At 38.4% G+C, this 22,390-nt stretch overlaps 1 protein-coding gene and 1 pseudogene across 1 annotated transcript in view; both read left to right on the forward strand.

Annotated features, from left to right (window-relative positions):
- LOC103015477 (proline-rich protein 36-like) overlaps window positions 1-22,390 on the forward strand; it is a 192,774-nt gene that overhangs the window by 162,890 nt on the left and 7,494 nt on the right. The gene's annotated exons all lie outside the window — the stretch shown is intronic.
- On the forward strand, window positions 20,820-21,587 carry LOC103011288 (AP-2 complex subunit beta-like; annotated as a pseudogene).

The following is a 22,390-nucleotide window of genomic DNA, read 5'->3' on the forward strand; positions in this document are numbered from 1 at the left end:
GGATTTAAAGCGGACAAGATGAGTATGGGATCTGGGTGGCCTTTTCTGTATGGCTTTTTTCACTAAGAATGTTTTTAATGTTCATTTATGTTGTAAGAAATATCAGCACTACACTTTTTTTTCATTGTCATTAAAAATACAAGACATGACATTTACCATTTAATTCATTTTATGTGTACAGTTTTGTGGTATTAACTGCCTTCATGTAGTTGCACAAACAGGTTAACTAACGTGTACCTCCTGTGTGCATGGGAGATACCCAGGAAATTGAACAACACCCTGAAATGGCCCAAGACATCACCTTAAATACCGTCTTCATCTAAAAGGAAAAAAAAGGAAGGGTATGGTTGTTTCTGTCTACATGCATTTGATTGTATATGGTTTCCAATTGATTGTCGTATAACTAGTTTTGGAGAAGTCATGGGATAGTTGGTTTCATTTCAGTTTGAATTTCCAAATTTAGTGGATTCTGCAGGCTCGATACAAGGTTTACAAACTTGATATTGGATCAGGACATCCCATGGTGTAATTGGTATTAATGGTTTGTTTAACAAAGTTCTGTGTGATATGAGTTCAGACTGGAGTAATCCTGGTTAGTGTCTATCTGTTATACATTTGTCCCAGGATGAAAGGACAAGAAAAATAAGGCCTACTTTATAAAAGTGACTTTAAACTAATTGATGGTATAATCTCAACCTAATTTTTTAAAAATTTATTTCATTGAAGTATAGTTGACTTACAATGTTGTGTTAATTACTTCTGTACAGCAAAGTGATTCAGATATATATATATATATATATATATATATATATATATATATACACACACATACACACACATACTGTTTATTACATGTATATATATGGTTTATTACAGGGTATTGAATATAGTTTTCTGTGCTGTACAGTAAGACCTTGTTGTTTATCCATCCTATATATAATAGTTTGCATCTGCTAATCCCAAACTCCCAATCCATCCCTCCCCCGTCTTCCCCTTAGCAACCACAAGTCTGTTTTCTATATCTGTGAGTCTGTTTCTGTTTTGTAGATTCATTTGTGTCTCATTTTAAATTTCACAAATAAGTAATATCATATGGTCTTTGTCATTCTCTGTCTGACTTAACATGATAATCTCTAGGACCATCCATGTAGATGCAAATGGCATTATTTCACTCTGTTTTATGGCTGAGTAATATCCCATTGTGTATGTTTATCACATCTTCTTTATCCATTCATCTGTTGATGGACATTCAGGTTGCTTTCATGTCTTGGCTATTGTGAATAGTGGTGCTATGCTATGAACATAGTGGTGCATGTATCTTTTCAAATTATAGTTTGTCTGGATATGTGCCCAGAAGTGGGATTGCTGGTTCATATGGCAATTCTATTTTTATTTTATTTTTCTTTAATAAATTTATTTATTATTTATTTTTATTTTTGGCTGCGTTGGGTCTTTGTTGCTATGCACGGACTTTCTCTGGTTACGGCGAGCGGGGGCTACTCTTCGTTGCGGTGCATGGGCTTCTCATTGCGGTTGCTTCTCTTGTTGGGAGCACAGGCTGTAGGTGCGCGGGCTTCAGTAGTTTGGCATGCGGGCTCAGTAGTTGTGGCTCGTGGGTTCTAGAGTGCAGGCTCAGTACTTGTGGCACACGGGCTTAGTTACTCCGTGGCATGTGGGATCTTCCTGGGCCAGGGCTCGAACCTGTGTCCCCTGCATTGGCAGGCGGATTCTTAACCACTGTGCTACCAGGGAAGCCCCGGCAACTCTATTTTTAGTTTTTTGAGGAACCTCTGTACTGTTTTTCATAGTGGCTGCACCAATTTACATTCCGGCCAGCAGCGTAGGAGGGTTTCCTTTTCTCCACACCCCCTCCAGCATTTATTTGTAGACTTTTTATTGATGGCCATTCTGACCACTATGAGGTGATACCTCATTGTAGTTTTAATTTGCATTGTTCTAATAATTAGCGATGTGGAGCATCTTTTCATGTGCCTATTGGCCATCTGTATGTCTTCTTTGTAGAAATGTCTGTTTAGACCTTCTGCCCACTTTTTGATTTTTTGGGGGTGGGGGGTTGTATGAGCTGTTTGTATATTTTAGAAATTTAGGCCCTTGTTGGTCACATCATCTGCAAATATTTTCTCCCAAACAATTAGCACAGGTGCTGGGACAGCTGGATACCCACACACAGAAGAATAAAGTTGGACCCTTCTCTCCCTGATCCCGTATACAAAATCAACACAAAATGGATCAAAAGCCTAGATGTAAGAACCAAAATTATAAAACTCATAGAAGAAAACATGAGAGTAAATCATCATGACCTTGGATTTGGCTCTGTTTTCTTAGATCTGCTACCAAAAGCACAAGCAACAAAAGATAAAATAGATGAATTGGACTTCCTCAAAATGAAAAACAATTGTGTATAAAAGGAGCAAGGAATAAAATAATCCACCATCCAAAATGGCACAAGATGTTTGCAAAGCATGTATCTGATAAAGGATTGTAGCCCACCAGCCAAGCCCCCGGTGGTCCAGTGGAGTGTCTGTGCGGCCCCCTCCCATCCTCGGTGATCAGGGGATCTCAGGCCCCACAGCACCCAAGGGGTGGACACTGGTCATCCTCAGCACCCTCAAGGAGTGAGCGCTGGATGGTCTTGAGCCCAGATGCACCCATTACTGCCCTCAAAGGCTGAAGGCTTCAGCATGCCTCCAGAAGGACACAGAGTATTTGCAAGTCTTTGAGAACGAAGAGAACAGTCTTCACTTTTCTGAAAAGGGCATCTTATTATTTCACAACATGAACATTTTCAATCTGGCTCCCAGGGGTGCCCTCCCACCTTCTTTATTTCTCTGAAAGTGGGCATGGTGGTTTGGCTGTCCCCAATCCCCACACCAGGTGACAAGGCCAGTGAGGCCAGCTCCTGGTGGTCCTTAGCTTCTTTGGAGATTAACCCAGACCCTCAGCCTGAGATTGAACGTGGACGCCCCTGCTTCTCCCCATCACCAATTCTCATCTCCTCCCCTGTCTCTTTTCCTCTTGCTTTTCAGAATCAGATTTACCTGATGGTCACCACTTACAGGTCCCTCAGAATCCAGAGATTTCTCCTCGAAGGAAAGGTTCTGGAAAAATCAGAGGGATAAATAAAGAATGCAGCTGATTCCCACCTTGTGCTGATGTCCAAGAAGGTGATGAGAATGAGCGTTTTCATTAGAATTTTAAATCCTCCAAGTAATAGATCATTGGGTGGGCATTGTGTCTTCCTGCTCATTCTAACTATGTCATTCCTGAATTCTAATGCAGCAAATAATTTATATTATAAATATGCCGAGGGGGAGATCCATTTAAAAAATGTTAGAGGTAACTCCAAGGGTTTTACAACAAACAAGGACACAGAACCCTGTGTCCAGACACTGGCTGAGCGATTCCTACCCTGAGCCACAGTCCCCTGGAGGGCAGAGTGGCCATGACCCTCCTCCCCAAGGTGAGCCTACCCAGGCTCATCCCATGTGGGACCACTGCATCGCAGAATCTTAGAGTGGACAATGGCAGGCAGCTGGCTATAGAGGCGGACAAGAGAAAACTTCCCAGCAGCCTGGGACAACCCCAGGGTGAGGCCTTAGTAAGGGCCACCATCAGGTCATTAGTTAGGGCCAGCATCAGGGCTGGAGTTAGGACCAGCGTCAGGGCGGGCCTTAGTTAGGGACAGCACCTCAGCCATTTTGAGAATAGAATATTCTGTTGTTTATAAACTACCAAGTCTCTGGTATTTCATTTTAGCAGCCAAAGAGCTGGCTGAGGATAAATATCTCTGAGCTTGAATACCTATCAAGAGAAACCTTCAAATCTCAAAAGAAAAGAGAAAATGGGCTGGAAAGAAACCAACAGAACCAAATAATCAATAATTGTGGAACAACTAAAAATGCTATGATATATACATAATGGGTATAGCAAGAGAAGAATAAAGATAGAAAACAGAAAATATTTTTTAAATGACTGAGAATTTCCTCAAATGAATGTCTGACACCAAAAACACAACATGGGAACTCAGACAAAAATATGAATAGTAAAGAAAACTACTGACCAATATCTCTCCAGAACTTAGATGCAAAACTCCTCAAAAAAATATTAATGAATTGAATCCAACAATGTTTTGACAGAATTGAATACCATGAATGAGAAGGATTTATCCCAGGCATGCAAGGTCTGTTCCACATTCTAAAATCAAATAATTACAGCCATCATATTAACAACCTAAAGAAGAAAACTATATTATCATATCAGTAGATGCAGAAGACTTTTTAAAAAAATCCAACACTCATTCTTCATGAAAACTCTCAGTAAAATAGAAATAAATAGGAGTTTTCTCAAGTTGATAACAAAAATCTACAAAAACTTTCACCTCACATTGTGCTTAGTGATAAGAAACATGAAACTTTCCCACTAAATTCAGTTAAAAATCAAGGATGTCCCTTGCTCGTGCAATAAGGCAAGAAAAGAAATAAAATACAGATTGGGTAGAAAAAAAAAAAAAAGAAAAGCAGCTCAGTTAAAAAGTGGACCAACACAATTTACAGCCACCTCACCAGAGAATACAGACACTTTGCATGTAAGTATATGGAAGAATAATCCAGATTACATGCTGTCATTAAAATGCAAATTAAAAATACAATGTTATACCACTACATAACTCTTAGACTGGCCAAAATGTGGAACAATGACAGCAACAAATGCTGTAGAGGATGTGGAGCAATAGGAACTCTCGTTCGTTGCTGGTGGAAATGAAAAATAATAGAGCTACTTTGGAAGACAGATTGACACTTTCTACAACATTGAACATACTCTTACTATACAATCCAGAAAGTGTTCTCATGGATGTATACTGAAAGGAGTTAAAAACATTTGTCCATACAAAATCTGCAGATGGATATTTTTAGCACCTTTATTCAATATTGCCAAAATGTGAATGAAACCAAGGTGTCCTTCAGTAGATGAATGGAAAAATATACGCTAGTATATTCTGGGAATGGAATAATATTCAGCACGAAAAAAGTAAGCTATCAAGCCATAAAAATACATGGGAAATTCTTTTTTTCTCTTTTGAAGTATAAATGATTTAAAATAATGTTAGTTTCTGTTGTACGGCATACAGACTTTTTTTTGGGAGATTCCATTCCATAGGTTATTATAAGATATTGAATAAAATTCCCTGTGCTATACAGTAAATCCTTGTTGCTTATCTATGTTATGTATAATAGTTTGTATATGTTAATTCCATACCCTAATTTGTTCCTCTTCCCCTCCCTTTCCCCTTTGGTAACCATAAGTTTGTTTTCTATGTCTGTGAGTGTGTTTCTGTTTTGTATATAAATTTATGTATTATTTTTTTTAGATTCCACCTATAAGTGATCATATAGCATTTGTCTTCCTCTGTCTTATTTCATCAAGCATAATGTTCTCTAGGTCCATCCATGTTGCTTTAAATAGCATTATTTTATTCTTTTTTATGGCTGAGTAATATTCCATTATACAGGCACATACACCACATCTTTTTTTAAAATTTAATTAATTAATTTCTGGCTGCACTGTGTCTTCATTGCTGCACACGGGCCTTCCCTAGTTGCGGCAAGCGGGGGCCACTTTTCGTCGTGGTGTGCAGTCTTCTCATTGCAGTGGCTTCTCTTGTTGCAGAGCAGGGGCTCTAGGCACGTGGGCCTCAGCAGTCATGGCATGCAGGCTCAGCAGTTGTGGCTCATGGGCCCAGTTGCTCCGCAGCACGTGGGATCTTCTCAGACCATGGCTCGAACCCATGTCCCCGGCATTGGCAGGTGGATTCTCAACCACTGTGCCATCAGGGAAGTCCCTACCACATCTTCTTAAGTCAATCATCTGCTGATGGTAACCTGGGTTGTTTCAGTGTCTTGCCTACTGTAAATAGTGCTGCTATCAACATAGGGGTGTAAGTATCCTTTCAAATTAGTGTTTTTGTTTTTTTCAGATTTATACCAAGTAGTGGAATTGCTGGATCATATGGTAGCTTTTAGTTTTTTTAAGGAATCTCCAAACTCTTTTCCATAGTGGCTGGAATTCTTAAATGCATATTACAAGGTGAAAGAAACCAGTATGAAAATGGTAAAAGATATATGATGCGAAAGATATGATATTATGTTAAAGACATATGTATAAGACAGTTAAAAGGTCAGTGGTTGCCCAGGGTGGCAGAGATGGGGCAGTGAATAGCTTAAGTCTAGAGAATTCTCAGGATAATTAAAATAATCTGTATAATACTCTTGATATAATGATGGATTCTTGTCATTATGCATTTGTCCAGTCCCACACAATGTACATCACTAAGGATGAACCATAAGGTAAACTATGGTCTTTGAACAAATATGATATATCAATGTAGATCCATCGACGGTACAAATGTTCCACTCTTTTGTGGGGTGTTGGGCATGAGGGGCCTATACCTGTGTGGGAGCAGGAAGCATATGGGAAATCTCCGTCATGTTTTCATTTTTTGCTATGAACCTAAATGGCTTTTTATAAATCACTTAAAATTTAAATATTTACATTGGTAAGTGGAGCATGAAACACTTATTGGCATATATTAAAAGATTCCAAAACTAAAATTAGAACTACCATATGACCCAGTGATTCCACTCCTGGGTGGATAACAAAAACAACCCCAAAACACTAATTCAAAAGGATACACTAATTCAATGTTCATTGCAGCATTTTTTACAACTGCCAAGATATGGAAGCAAGCTAAGTGTTCATCAACAGATGAATGGGTAAAGAAGATGTGATATATATAAACACAATGCCATCCTACTCAGCCATAAAAAACATAAAATTTTTCCATTTTCAGCAACATGGATGGAGTTGGAGGGCATTATGCTAAGTGAAATAAGTCAGACAGGGAAAGGCAAGTACTGTGTGATATCAAATATATGTGGAATCTAAAAAGTACAACAAATCAGTAAATATAACAAAAAAGCAAACTCACAGATATATAGAACAAACTAGTGGTTACCACTGGGGAGCGTGGAGGAGCAATATAGTGGTTGGGAAGTGGGAGGTACAAATATTGGCTGTGAGTGGGGATGTAGTTTACAAAACAGAAAATAACCAATATTTTATAATAACTGTAAATGAAAACTAAACTTTTTAAGTTGTATAAAAATTTAATTTTTAAAAAAGAATAAAATAAAAATTTTAAATGATGCAATATTCTCAAAGAATATTTGAAAAAGTAGATATGCTTTTCTCTAATTTTTATTTAATTAATGCACTTTAAAGATGTGAGAGGACTAGGAACCAAGATGGCGGAGTAGAAGGATGTGCTCTCACTCCCTCTTGTGAGAACACCAGAATCACAACCAGCTGCTGGACAGTCATCGACAGGAAGACACTGGAACTCACCAAAAAAGACACCTCACATCCAAAGACAAAGGAGAAGCCACGATGAGACGGTAGGAGGGGCGCAATCACAGTAAAATCAAATCCTATAACTGGTGCATGGGTGACTCACAGACTGGAGAACACTTATACCACAGAAGTCCACCCACTGGAGTGAAGGTTCTGAGCCCCACGTCAGGTTCCCAACCTGGGGGTCCGGCAATGGGAGGAGGAATTCCTAGAGAATCAGACTTTGAAGGCTAGTGGGATTTGATTACAGGACTTCGACAGGACTGGGGGAAACAGAGACTCCACTCTTGGAGGGCACACACAAAGTAGTGTGCACATCGGGACCCAGGGGAAGGAGCAGTGACCCCAGGGGGGACTGAACCAGACCTACCTGCTAGTGTTGGAGGGCCTCCTGCAGAGGCGGGTGGTGGCTGTGGCTCACCGTGGGAACAAGGACACTGGCAGCAGAAGTTCTGGGAAGTACTCCTTGGCGTGAGCCCTCCCAGAGTCTGCCATTAGCCCCACCAAATAGCCCAGGAAGGCTCCAGTGTTGGGTTGCCTCAGGCCAAACAACCAACAGGGAGAGAACCCAGCCCCACCCATCAGCAGTCAAGCAGATTAAAGTTTTACTGAGCTCTGCCCACCAGAGCAACAGTCAGCTCTACCCACCACCAGTCCCTCCCATCAGGAAACTTACACAAGCCTCTTAGATGGCCTCATCCACCAGAGGGCAGACAGCAGAAGCAAAAAGAACTACAGTCCTGCAGCCTGTGGAACAAAAACCACATTCACAGAAAGATAAGACGAAAAGGCAGAGGGCTATGTACCAGATGAAGGAACAAGATAAAATCCCAGTAAAACAACTAAATGAAGTGGAGATAGGCAACCTTCCAGAAAAAGAATTCAGAAAAATGATAGTGAAGATGATCCAGGACCTCGGATTAAGAATGGAGGCAAAGATCGAGAAGATGCAAGAAATGTTTAACACAGACCTAGAAGAATTAAAGAACAAGCAAATGGAGATGAACAATACAATAACTAAAATGAAAACTACACTAGAAGGAATCAATAGCAGAATAAATGAGGCAGAACAACGGATAAGTGACCTGGGAGACAGAATGGTGGAATTCACTGCTGCGGAACAGACTAAAGAAAAAAGAATGAAAAGAAATGAAGACAACCTAAGAGACCTCTGGGACAACATTAAACACAACAACATTCCCATTATAGGGTTCCCAGAAGGAGAAGAGAGAGAGAAAGGACCAGAGAAAATATTTGAAGAGATTATAGTCAAAAACTTCCCTAACATGGGAAAGGAAATAGCCACCCAAGTCCAGGAAGTGCAGAGAGTCCCATACAGGATAAACCCAAAGAGAAACACACCGAGACACAGAGTAATCAGCCTGGCAAAAATTAAAGACAAAGAAAAATTATTGAAAGCAGCAAGGGAAGAAGGACAAATAACATACAAGGGAACTCCCATAAGGTTAACAGCTGATTTCTCAGCAGAAACTCTACAAGCCAGAAGGGAGTGGTGTAATATACTTAAAGTGATGAAAGGGAAGAACCTACAACCAAGATTACTCTACCCAGCAAGGATCTCATTCAGATTCGATGGAGACATCAAAAGCTTTACAGACAAGCAAAAGCTAAGAGAATTCAGCACCACCAAACCAGCTCTACAACAAATGCTAAAGGAACTTCTCTAAGTGGGAAACACAAGAGAAGAAAAGGACCTACAAAAACAAACCCAAAACAATTAAGGAAATGGTCTTAGGAACATACATATTGATAATTACCTTAAACATGAATGAATTAAATGCCCCAACCAAAAGACATAGACTGGCTGAATGGATACAAAAACAAGACCCATCTCTATGCTGTCCACAAGAGACCCACTTCAGACCTAGGGGATGGAAAAAGATATTCCATGCAAATGGAAATCAAAAGAAAGCTGGAGTAGCAATACTCATATCACAGAAAATAGACTTTAAATTTAAGAATGTGACAAGAGACAAGGAAGGACACTACATAATGATCAAGGGATCAATCCAAGAAGAATATATAACAATTATAAATATATATGCACCCAACATAGGAGCACCTCAATACATAAGGCAACTGCTAACATCTATAAAAGAGGAAATCGACAGTAACACAATAATGGGGACTTTAACACCTCACTTACACCAATGGACAGATCATGCAAAATGAAAATAAATAAGGAAACACAAGCTTTAAATGACGCAACAGACCAGATAGATTTAATTGATATTTATAGGACATTCCATCCAAAAACAGCAGATTACACTTTATTCTCACGTGCGCATGGAACATTCTCCAGGATAGATCACATCTTGGGTCACAAATCAAGCCACAGTAAATTTAAGAAAATTGAAATCATATCAAGCATCTTTTCTGACCACAACACTATGAGATTAGAAATGAATTACAGGGAAAAAAACGTAAAAACCACAAACACATGGAGGGTAAACAATATGTTACTAAATAACCAAGAGTTCACTGAAGAAATCAAAGAGGAAATCAAAAAATACCTAGAGACAAATGACAATGAAAACACGACGATCCAAAACCTATGGGATGCAGCAAAAGCAGTTCTAAGAGGGAAGTTTATAGCTATACAAGCCTACCTCAAGAAACAAAAAAAACTCAAACAATCTAACCTTACACCTAAAGGAACTAGAGAAGGAAGAACGAAAAAACAAAACCCAAAGTTAGCAGAAGGAAAGAAATCATAAAGATCAGAGCAGAAATAAATGCAATAGAAATAAAGAAAACAATAGCAAAGATCAATAAAACTAAAAGCTGGTTCTTTGAGAAGATAAACAAAATTCATAAACCATTAGCCAGACTCATCAAGAAAAAGAGGGAGAGGACTCAAATCAATAAACTTAGAAATGGAAAAGGAGAAGTTACAGCAGACACCGCAGAAATACAAAGCATCCTAGGAGACTACTACAAGCAACTCTATGCCAGTAAAATGGACAACCTGGAAGAAATGGACAAATTCTTAGAAAGGTATAACCTTCCAAGACTGAACCAGGAAGAAATAGAAAATATGAACAGACCAATCACAAGTAATGAAATTGAAACTGTGATTTAAAATCTTCCAACAAACAAAAGTCCAGGACCAGATGGCTTCACAGGTGAATTCTATCAAACATTTAGAGAAGAGCTAACACCTATCCTTCTCAAACTCTTCCAAAAAATTGCAGAGGAAGGAACACTCCCAAACTCATTCTATGAGGCCACCATCACCCTGATACCAAAACCAGAAAAAGATACTACAAAAAAAGAAAACTACAGACCAATATCACTGATGAATATAGATGCAAAAATGCTCAACAAAATACTAGCAAACAGAATCCAACAACACATTAAAAGGATCATACACCATGATCAAGTGGGATTTACCCCAGGGATGCAAGGATTCTTCAATATACGCAAATCAATCAATGTGATACACCATATTAACAAATTGAAGAATAAAAACCATATGATCATCTCAATAGATGCAGAAAAAGCTTTTGACAAAATTCAACACCCATTTATGATAAAAACTCTCCAGAAAGTGGCATAGAGGGAACCTACCTCAACATAATAAAGGCCATATATGACAAACCCACAGCAAACATCATTCTCAATGGTGAAAAACTGAAAGCATTTCCTCTAAGATAAGGAATGAGACAAGGATGTCCACTCTCACCATTATTATTCAACATAGTTTTGGAAGTCCTAGCCACGGCAATCGGAGAAGAAAAAGAAAGAAAAGGAATACAAATTGGAAAAGAAGAAGTAAAAGTGTCACTGTTTGCAGATGACATGATACTATACATAGAGAAATCTAGAACTGCCACCAGAAAACTACTAGTGCTAATTAATGAATTTGGTAAAGTTGCAGGATACAAAATGAATGCACAGAAATCTCTTGCATTCCTATACACTAATGATGAAAAATCTGAAAGAGAAATTATGGAAACACTCCCATTTACCATTGCCACAAAAAGAATAAAATACCTAGGAATAAACCTACCTAGGGAGACAAAAGACCTGTATGCAGAAAACTATAAGACACTGATGAAAGAAATTAAAGATGATACCAACAGGTGGAGAGATATACCATGTTCTTGGATTGGAAGAATCAATATTGTGAAAATGAGTATACTACCCAAAGCAATCTACAGATTCAATGCAATCCCTATAAAATTGCCAATGGCATTTTTTACGGAACTAGAACAAATCATCTTAAAATTTGTATGGAGACACAAAAGACCCCGAATAGCCAAAGCAGTCTTGAGGGAAAAAAACGGAGCTGGAGGAATCAGACTCCCTGACTTCAGACTATATTACAAAGCTACATTAATCAAGACAATATGGTACTGGCACAAAAACAGAAACATAGATCAATGGAACAAGATAGAAAGCCCAGAGATAAACCCACGCACCTATGGTCATCTAATCTATGACAAAGGAGGCAAAGATATACAATGGAGAAAAGACAGTCTCTTCAATAAGTGGTGCTGGGAAAACTGGACAGCTACATGTAAAAGAATGAAATTAGAATACTCCCTAACACCATACACAAAAATAAACTCAAAATGGATTAGAGACCTAAACGTAAGACTGGACACTATAAAACTCTTAGAGGAAAACATAGGAAGAACAGTCTTTGACATAAATCACAGCAAGATCTTTTTTGATCCACCTCCTAGAGTAATGGAGATAAAAACAAAAATAAACAAATGGGACCTAATGAAACTTCAAAGCTTTTGCACAGCAAAGGAAACCATAAACAAGACGAAAAGACAACCCTCAGAATGGGAGAAAATATATGCAAACGAATCAACGGACCAAGGATTAAACTCCAAAATATATAAACAGCTCATGCAGCTCAATATTAAAGAAACAAACAACCCAATCCAAAAATGGGCAGAAGATCTAAATAGACATTTCTCCAAAGAAGACATACAGACGGCCACGAAGCACATGAAAAGATGCTCAACATCACTTATTATTAGAGAAATGCAAATCAAAACTACAATGAGGTATCACCTCACACCAGTTAGAATGGGCATCATCAGAAAATCTATAAACAACAAATGCTGGAGAGGGTGTGGAGAAAAGGGAACCCTCTTGCACTGTTGGTGGGAATGTAAATTGATACAGCCACTATGGAGAACAATATGGAGGTTCCTTAAAAAACTAAAAATAGAATTACCATATGACCCAGCAATCCCACTACTGGGCATATACCCAGAGAAAACCGTAATTCCAAAAGACACATGCACCCGAATGTTCATTGCAGCACTGTTTGCAGTAGCCAGGTCATGGAAGCAACCTAAATGCCCATCAACAGACGAATGGATAAAGAAGTCGTGGTACATATATACAATGGAATATTACTCAGCCATAAAAAGGAACGAAACTGAGTCATTTGTTGAGACGTGGATGGATCTAGAGACTGTCATACAGAGTGAAGTAAGTCAGAAAGAGAAAAACAAATATCGTATATTAATGCATGTATGTGGAACCTAGAAAAATGGTACAGATGAACCGGGTTGCAGGGCAGAAGTTGAGACACAGATGTAGAGAACAAACGTATGGACACCAAGGGGGGAAAACCGTGGTGGGGTGGGGATGGTGGTGTGCTGAATTGGGCGATTGGGATTGACATGTATACAGTGATGTGTATAAAATTGATGACTGATTAAAAAAAAAAACCATTAGCTCTAACTTATTTTATATCATTGTGGGTATGTCTCTCCTAGTGTATTTATAATATACAAAGTGTATCACCCACAAATAAATTTATATGATTTACCCAATTAAAAATGATTCGTATTAATTCTTCTTTAAAAGTTTGGTAGAATTCACCAGTGAAGCCATCTAGTCTTGGTATTTTTTTGTTGGGAGATTTTTGAGAACTGATTCAGTCTCCTTAATAGTAATTTGGTCTGTTCAGATTGTTTCATTTCTTCATGATTCAGTCTTTTTATTTTTTTAATAAATTTATTTATTTGTTTTTATTTTCTGCTGTGTTGGGTCTTCGTCGCTGTGTGCGGGCTTTCTCTAGTTGCGGCAAGCAGGGGCTATTCTTTGTTGTGTTGAGCGGGCTTCTCATTGCGGTGGCTTCTCTTGGTGCAGAGCACGGGCTCTAGGCCTGCGGGCTTCAGTAGTTGTGGTGTGTGGGATCAGTAGTTGTGGCTCTTGGGCTCTAGAGCACAGGCTCAGTAGTTGTGACACACGGGCTTACTTGCTCTGCGGCATGTGCGATCTTCCCGGGCCAGGGCTCGAACCCTTGTCCCTTGCATTGGCAGGCAGATTCTTAACTACTGTGCCACCAGGGAAGCCCCTGGTCATTTTATTTTTTTTCTTTGGCCCATTGATTATTTAGGATCATGTTATTTAACTTCCACATATTTGTAAACTTTCCAGATTCTGTCCTGTTCATTTCTGATTTTTTACCATTATGGTTAAAAACTACTTAGTATGATGTCAGTCTTCTTAAATTTGTGAAGACTTGTTTAGTGACCCATCACATGATCTGTCCTGGAGAATGTTCAGTGTGCACTTAAGAAGAATATGTATTCTGCTGCTGTTGGATGGACTGTTCTGTTTTTGTCTGTTCTGTCAATTTGGTCTAAAGTACAGCTCAGGTTCAGTACTTCCTTATTGATTTTCTTTTTGGATGACCTATTCATTGTTGAAGGTTGGGTATTAAAGATCCCTACACTTTTTTTTTTTTTTTTTTTTTACTATTGTCTATTTGTCTCTTCAAATCTGTTAGTGTTTGCTTAGTATATTAAGATCCTCCACCGTTGGGTGCATATTTATTTATGATTTTTGTCTTGATAAATTGAGAACATTATCATTATATAATGACCTTATTTCTTTTTCCTTGTTGCAGCTTTAGGCTTAAAGTCTGTTTTGTCTGGTAAAACTCTAGCTACCACTGCTTTCTTTGGTTTCCACTTGTATGGAATATCTTGTACCAGAACTTCAATTTGAGCTTATTTGTGTTTTTAACTCTGAAGTGAGTCTCTGATAGCCAGCATATAGTTCGATCTTGTATTTTTGTCTGTCTAGCCACTCTATGAATTTTGACTAAAGAATTTACTACATTTATGTTTACAGTAATTATTGACAGTTAAGGACTTACCGATGCCATCTTATTGTTTTCTGGATTTTTTGTTGTTTCTTGTTCCTTTCTCTCTTGCTGCCTTTCTTTTTGAATTAGTGATTTTCTGTAGTGGTATGTTATGATTCCCTTCTCTTTATGTTTTCTGAATCTACTATAAGATTTTTGCTCTGTGGTTCCATGAGGCGTACAGAAAACATCTTACAGATATAACAGTCTATTTTATGTTGATAATAATATAACTTCATGACACAAACACAAAACTACACTCTTACTCCCCTCCATGAATTTTTGTATATGGTGTTACAACTTACCTCTTTGTATATTGTTTACACATTAAAATTATTATAGATGCAGTTATTTTAATAATCACATACTTTAACCTTTATACTACAGTTAACCAGTTAACACACCACCATATCACATTATTAAAAGTATTCTTACCTTAACTATATACTTATGTTTACAAGTCTTCTGTATTCTCATATGTTTTCATGGTACTATTTAGTTTACTTTTATTGTAGCTTGAGGAACTCTTTTAGAATTTTTTTAAGACAGATAATAGTGATTATGAACTCTCTCAGCTTTTTTGTGAGAGTTTTTAATCTCTTCATTTAAGAAGGACAGTTATGATGGAGAGCATATTCTTTGTTGGTAGTATTTTTTTCATTGAGTAATTTGAAGGTATTATCCCACTCTCTCCTAGCCTGTGAGGTTTCTGCTGAGAAATCAACTGATAACCTTATGAGGTTTCTCCTGTAAGTTATAAGCTTCTCTCCTCTTGCTCCTTTTCAGATTCTTTGTTTTTGATTGTTGACAGTTTTACTATAATGTGTTTTGGGGAATGTTTTTGGGTTTTTTTCTTTCTTTTTTTTTTTTCAGTTTGGTGCCCTATTAGCTTCATAAACTAGGATATCCAAATCTCTCCCCTGATTATGAAAGTTCTCAGCAAGTATTTCTTTAAATAAGCCTTCTCTCTCTATCTTTTCCTTTTAAGCCTCCATAATTCACAGAAGATATCTTTTGATGGTATCCTATAGATCACAAAATCCTTCTTCACTCTTTTTTTATGATCTATTCTGGAGAATGTTCCATGAACACTTGAGAAGAAAGTGTATTCTGTTATTTTTGGATGGAATGTCCTATAAATATCAATTAAGTCGTCTTTTTTAATGTATCATTTAAAGCTTGTGTTTTTTATTTATTTTCATTTTGGTTGATCTGTCCATTGGTGAAAGTGGGGTGTTAAAGTCCCCTACTATGATTGTGTTACTGTCTATTTCCCCTTTTATGGCTGTTAGCATTTGCCTTATGTATTGAGGTGCTCCTATGTTGGGCGCATATATGTTTACAATTGTTATATCTTCTGGGATTGATCCCTTGATCATTATGTAGTGTCCTTGTCTCTTGTAATAGTCTTTATTTTAAAGTCTATTCTGTCTGATATGAGAATTGTTACTACAGCTTTCTTTTGATTTCATTTGCATGGAATATATTTTTCCATTCCCTCACTTTCACTCTGATGTGTCCCTAGGTCTGAAGTGGGACTCTTGTAGACAGCCTACATAACAGGTCTTGTTTTTGGATCCATTCAGCCAGTCTGTGTCTTTTGGTTGGAGCATTTAATCCATTTACATTTAAGGTAATTATCGATATGTATGTTCCTATTACCATTTTCTTAATTGTTTTGCATTTGTTATTGTAGGTCTTTTCCTTCTCTTGTGTTTCCTGCCTAGAGAAGTTCCTTTAGCATTTGTTGTAAAGCTGGTTTGGTGGTGCTGAATTATCTTAGCTTTTGCTTGTCTGTAAAGGTTTTAATTTCTCCATTGAATCTGAATGAGATCCTTGCTGGGTCGAGTAATCTTGGTTGTAGGTTTTTCCCTTTCATCACTTTAAGTATGTCCTGCCCCTCCCTTCTGGCTTGCAGAGTTTCTGCTGAAAGATCAGCTGTTAACCTTATGGGCATTTCCTTGTATGTTATTTGTTCCTTTTCCCTTGCTGCTTTTAATATTTTTTCTTTGTATTTAATTTTTGATAGTTTGATTAATATGTGTCTTGGTGTGTTTCTCCTTGGATTTATCCTGTATGGGACTCTCTGCTCTTCCTGGACTTGATTGACTATTTCCTTTCCCGTATTAGGGAAGTTTTCCACTATAATCTCTTAAGATATTTTCTCAGTCCCTTTCTTTTTCTCTTCTTCTTCTGGGACCCCTATAATTCGAATGTTGGTGCATTTAATATTGTCCCAGAGGTCTCTGAGACTCTCCTCAATTCTTTTCATTCTTTTTTCTTTATTCTGTTCTGCAGTAGTCATTTCCACTGTTTTATCCTCCAGGTCACTTATCCATTCTTCTGCCTCAGTTATTCTGATACTGATTCCTTCTAGAGAATTTTTTATTTCATTTATTGTGTTGTTCATCATTGTTTGTTTGCTCTTTAGTCCTTCTAGGTCCTTGTTAAACGTTTCTTGTATTTTCTCCCTTCACTGTAGTTTTTTTTTTTTTTAAATGTTCAACTTTGTTTTCTACCACATTTCATACAAAGGGGTTAATATTTTATTTATTTATTTATTTTTGGCTGTGTTGGGTCTTCGTTTCTGTGTGAGGGCTTTCTCCAGTTGCGGCGAGTGGGGGCCACTCTTCATCGCGGTGCGCGGGCCTATCACTGTCGCGGCCTCTCCCGTCGCGGAGCACAGGCTCCAGATGCGCAGGCTCAGTAGTTGTGGCTCACGGGCTTAAGTTGCTCCGTGGCATGTGGGATCTTCCCAGACCAGGGCTCGAACCCGTGTACCCTGCATTGGCAGGCGGATTCTTAACCACTGCACCACCAGGGAAGCCCCTTCACTGTAGTTTTGATTTACATTTCTCTAATAATTAGTAATTTGAGCATCTTTTCATGTGCCTGTTGGTCATCTGTATATCTTCTTGGGAGAAATGTCTCTTTAGATCTTCTGCAGTTTTCTTCATTGAGTTTTTTTTTATATGGAGCTGCATGAGCTGTTTATATATTTTAGAGTTTAATCCCTTGAGGGTTACATCGTTTGCAAATATTTTCTCCCATTCCACAGGTTGTCTTTTCATTTTGTTCATGGTTTCCTTTACTGTGCAAAAGAGTTTCAGTTTAACTAGGTCCCATTTGTTTATTTTTGTTTTTATCTTCATTACTCTAGGAGGTGGATCCAAAAAGATTTTGCTGCAATTTATGTCAAAGTGTCTTTTGCCTATGTTTTCCTCTAGGGGTTTTATAGTATCCATTCTTACATTTAGGTCTTTAATTCATTTTAAGATTATTTTTGTGTATGATGTTAAAGAATGTTCTAATTTAATTCTTTTACATGTAGCTGTTCAGTTTTCCCAGAACCACTTATTGAAGAGGCTGTCTTTTCTCCATTGTATGTTCTTGCCTCTGTTGTCATAGATTAATTGACCTTAGGTGATTGGGTTTACTTCTGGGCTTTCTTTCTGCTCCATTGATCTATATTTTTGTTTTGTGCAAGTACCCTGTTGTTTTCAGGAATGTAAGTTTGTAGTATGGCCTGAAGTCAGGAAGTCTGATACTTCCAGCTCCGTTTTTCTTTCTTAAGGTTAGTGTGGCTACTAGGGGTCTTTGTGTTTTCATACAGACTTAAAATTTTTTTGTTCTAGTTCTGTGAAATATGCCATTGGTCATTTGATAGGGATTGCATTTAATCTATGGATTGTCTTGGGTTATATGATCATTTTAACAATATTGATTCTTCCAGTCCAAGAACATAATGTATCATTCCATCTGTTTGTGTTATTTTTAATTTCTTTAATCAGCATCTTACAGTGTTTGGAGTATGGTTCTTTTGTCTCCTCAGGTAGGTTTGTTCCTAGATATTTATTTCTTTTGATGTGATGGTAAATAGGATTGTTTCCTTCATTTTTCTTTCTGATCATTTGTTTTGCTTTAAGGCTCCAGTTCCCCCTGCACTCCTGGTCCAGCTGCACACCCGGGGGCCTTGCCACCTGGCTTCCAGTCGAGACCTTGTAAAGATCCATGAAAAATCTGGACTGCAGAACTGGTCCCTGGGGGCTCCAGCTTAAGAAGTGCCGCCCCAGGGGTTCCAGAAATTGAGAAAGGAAATGTGAATGGAGTAGTGGGGTGGCATAGAGAAGGGTGAGTGCCCTGGGAGATTTTGAGAGAACCCTCCACCTAAAACCCCTGCCCCTGCAACTGATCTATTGGTGTCATGGGATTTCAGTGCCTTTTGTGAGGTGATGGCTCTGCTTCGTTACTCCTGTGCTCAACACTATGCCAAACCAAATCCTCACCTCTTACTGAATTCCAAGGATTTTGAAAGCACTGTTCACGGCTGACTTGGTTTTCAGTTCCCTAAACAGCAGTTTTGAGCTGTCCAAGCTATTTAAAAGTATTCTGCTTAACTAAGACAAAACTCTATTCTTTTGAAAAACTACGAAGAATTCAGAGAAAATATGCTCTTTGCCCCATTCCATCAATCTTCTGCACACTTGGTGGATACAAGATTGGATACACCAGACACCTCTGACTCTCTGGCCCAAACTGGGTCCCTTCACAGAGGGGACATAGGTCTGCCATTCAATATCCGATTCTGTAGTCTAGCCACGGTAATCAGACAAGAAAAAGAAAGAAAACCTATCCAAATTGGAAGGGAATAGGTAAAATTTTCATTATATGCAGATGACATGATATGATATACAGAACCTAAAGACTCCACACACAAACTACTAGAATTGATAAACAGATTGAGCAGGGTGGCAGGATACAAGATAAATACAGAAATCGGTTGCATGTCTTTATATTAACAATGAAATAGCAGAAAGGGAATGGAAAAAAAATCCCTTTTAAAATTGCATCCAAAAAAATAAAATACTTGGGAATAAACCTGACCAAGGTTGTGAGAGACATATAAGCTGAGAACTATAAAACATTAATAAAGGAAAGTGAAGAGGATTCAAAGAAATGGAAAGATATCCCATGCTCTTAGAATGGAAGAAATATTATTAAATTGGCCAGTGGACCCAAAGCAATCCACAGCTTTAATGCCATCCCTATCAAATTACCCATGATATTTTTCACAGAACTAGAACAAAGAATCTTAAAATTTATATGAAACCATAAACAACCCAGAATTGCCCAAGCAATCCTGAGGAAAAAGAACAAAGCAGGAGACATAACGCTTCCACACTTCAGAGAATACTACAAAGCTACAGTAAACAAAACAGTGTGGTATTGGCACAAAAACAGACACATGGATTGATGAAATAGACTAGAGAGCCCAGAAATAAACCCACACACCAATGGTCAATTAATCTTCGACAAAGAGGCAAGACTATACAATGGGAAAAAAGACAGTCTCTTCAGCACGTGGTGTTGGGAATGTTGGACAGCCACAGGTAAACCACTGAAGTTAGAACACACCCTCACACCATGCACAAAAATAAGCTCAAAATGGCTGAAAGAGTTAAATATAACACATGACACCATAAAACTTGTAGAAGAGAACATAGGCAAAACATTCTGTGACATAAGTTGTACAAATGGTTTTGTAGATCATTCTTCCAAGGCAATGGAAATAACAGCAAAAAGAAACAGATGGGACCTATACAAACTTATAAGCTTTTGCAAAACAAAGGAAACCATAAAGAAAATGAAAAGACAACTTATGGAATGCAAGCAACCATTTGCAAATGATGCAACCTACAAGGGCTTAATTTCCAAAATATACAAACAGCTCATACAACCAACCCAATCAAAAAAATGGGCAGAAGACCTAAGCAGACATTTCTGCAAAGAAGACATACCAATAGGCACATGAAAAGATACTCACCATTGCTAATTATTAGAGAAATGCAAATCAAAACTACAGTGAGGTATCACCTTAAACCGGATGGAATGGCCATCATTTTAAAGTCTACAAATAAATGCTGGAGAGGGTGTGGAGAAAAGGGAATGTTTCTACACTGTTGGTGGGAATGGAAATTGGTGCAGCCACTATAGAAAACAGTATGGAGGTTCCTCAAAAAAATAAAAATAGAGTTGCCATATGATCCAGCAACCCCTCTCCTGGGCTTACATCCAGACAAAAGTGTAATTCAAAAAGATGGACATCTTGGGGGGAGGGCTGCATAGTCTGGTGGGACAGTCCTTCACCCCATCATCAGTGCCTGCAACCTTTGCTCCTTCACCTACTCCTTCTGTGGTCAGAAGTTGTCTGAATAACCACCTTGAACTCTCTATGGCAACAGTCATGGCACCTGGTGGATATGGGGATCCTAAGGCTGTCTGGCTGCCTGCAGTAAAGGCTAAAGGCTTGGAGATTTCTGGAACATTTACTCACTGCCAAGGGCACATCTATATGGAAATGAACTTCATGAAGAAAGCTCTGTAGCACATGACAGACTTGGCAATTCAGTTTAACAAGAATAGCTTTGGTGTCATCCCCAGCACTCCTCTGGCCATCCCTACACCACTGATGCCAAACCAGAGCATTGATGTCTCCCTACCTCTCCACACCTTGAACCCAGTCATGAAGATAGAACCTCTGAACAACCTGCAGGTGGCTGTGAAAAACAATAGTGATGTCTTCTACTTCAACTGCCTCATCCCACTCAATGTGGGTTTTGTAGAGGATGGCAAAATGAACCACCAGGTCTTCCTTGCAACATGGAAGGATATTCCCAATGAAAAAGAACTTCAGTTTCAGATTAAGGAAAGTCATTTAATTGCTGACAATGTTTCCAGCAAGTTGCAAAACAACAACATTTATACTATTGCCAAGAGGAATGTGGAAGGGCAGGACATTCTGTACCAATCCCAGACTCACTAATGGCGTTTGGGTTTTGGCCCAGCTCCATAGCAAGCCAGAAAACCCCAATTACACACTGTTGCCGAAGTGTAGAGCTAGCTCCTGAAGCCTCCCAGTACATCTATCAGGTCTATGACAGCGCTCTGAAAAACTAATAGACTGGTCCGGTGCCCTCAGGCCATCCTGTGATTGGTGCAAGCCAAGAACTCTTAACTGGAAGAAATTGTATTGCCGTGTGGACTCTGAACCCAAACACACGGAGGCCATCCGCCAAGGTAGTGATGGGTCTGACCTGTGCTAATATTAGGGCACAACCTTTTGGATAGTTTTAGCTATCTGACACTGAGCATTTGTAACCACAGCTTCAATCACTTCCCACCTCTTGCCACCTGCTGCTCTCTGTCCTTACTTGTGGGCTTCTCCATCCTGTGCCAGTGGCTGGCATTTTTGACTGTAGTTTGATATTTTGTAATTGAGAGCTCGCTTCAAAAGCAGCAAAAGACAAAATATATTAAAGCAAGGAAAAGTGTCCCTGAAAGAAAAATAAGGTTATTTGTTGTGTTTTTTCTACTCAGCTGTTTGAGCATATTATACATATTAGAGAGGTTTTCCAAATATTTCCCCCATTTTTTAGTACACTCTGCTCTCTGTAAATTGTTTCCTTTGCTGTTCAAAGCTTTATGGTTTAATGCAATCTGTTTTTCAAAAATTTTTTTTCTTTTGCTGCCTGTGTTTTTGTGGTCACATCTAAAAATACATTGCCCATAGCACTGTCAAGACGTTTTTTTGCCCCTATATCTTCTTCTAGTAACTTTACAGTTTCGGATCTTATATTTAATTCTCTAAACCAGTTTGAATTAATTTTTGTATACAGTGTGAGATACAAGTCTAATTTCTTCCTTATGCTTGTGAATATTCAGTTTCCCACGAATTTACTGAAGAGAAGATCCTTTTCTCATTATATATTCCTGGCACTTTTGTGAAAGATCAATTGATTGTAAATATGTGGATTT

The sequence above is a fragment of the Balaenoptera acutorostrata genome, chromosome 21, assembly GCF_949987535.1.
Source record: "Balaenoptera acutorostrata chromosome 21, mBalAcu1.1, whole genome shotgun sequence".
NCBI lineage: Eukaryota > Metazoa > Chordata > Mammalia > Artiodactyla > Balaenopteridae > Balaenoptera > Balaenoptera acutorostrata.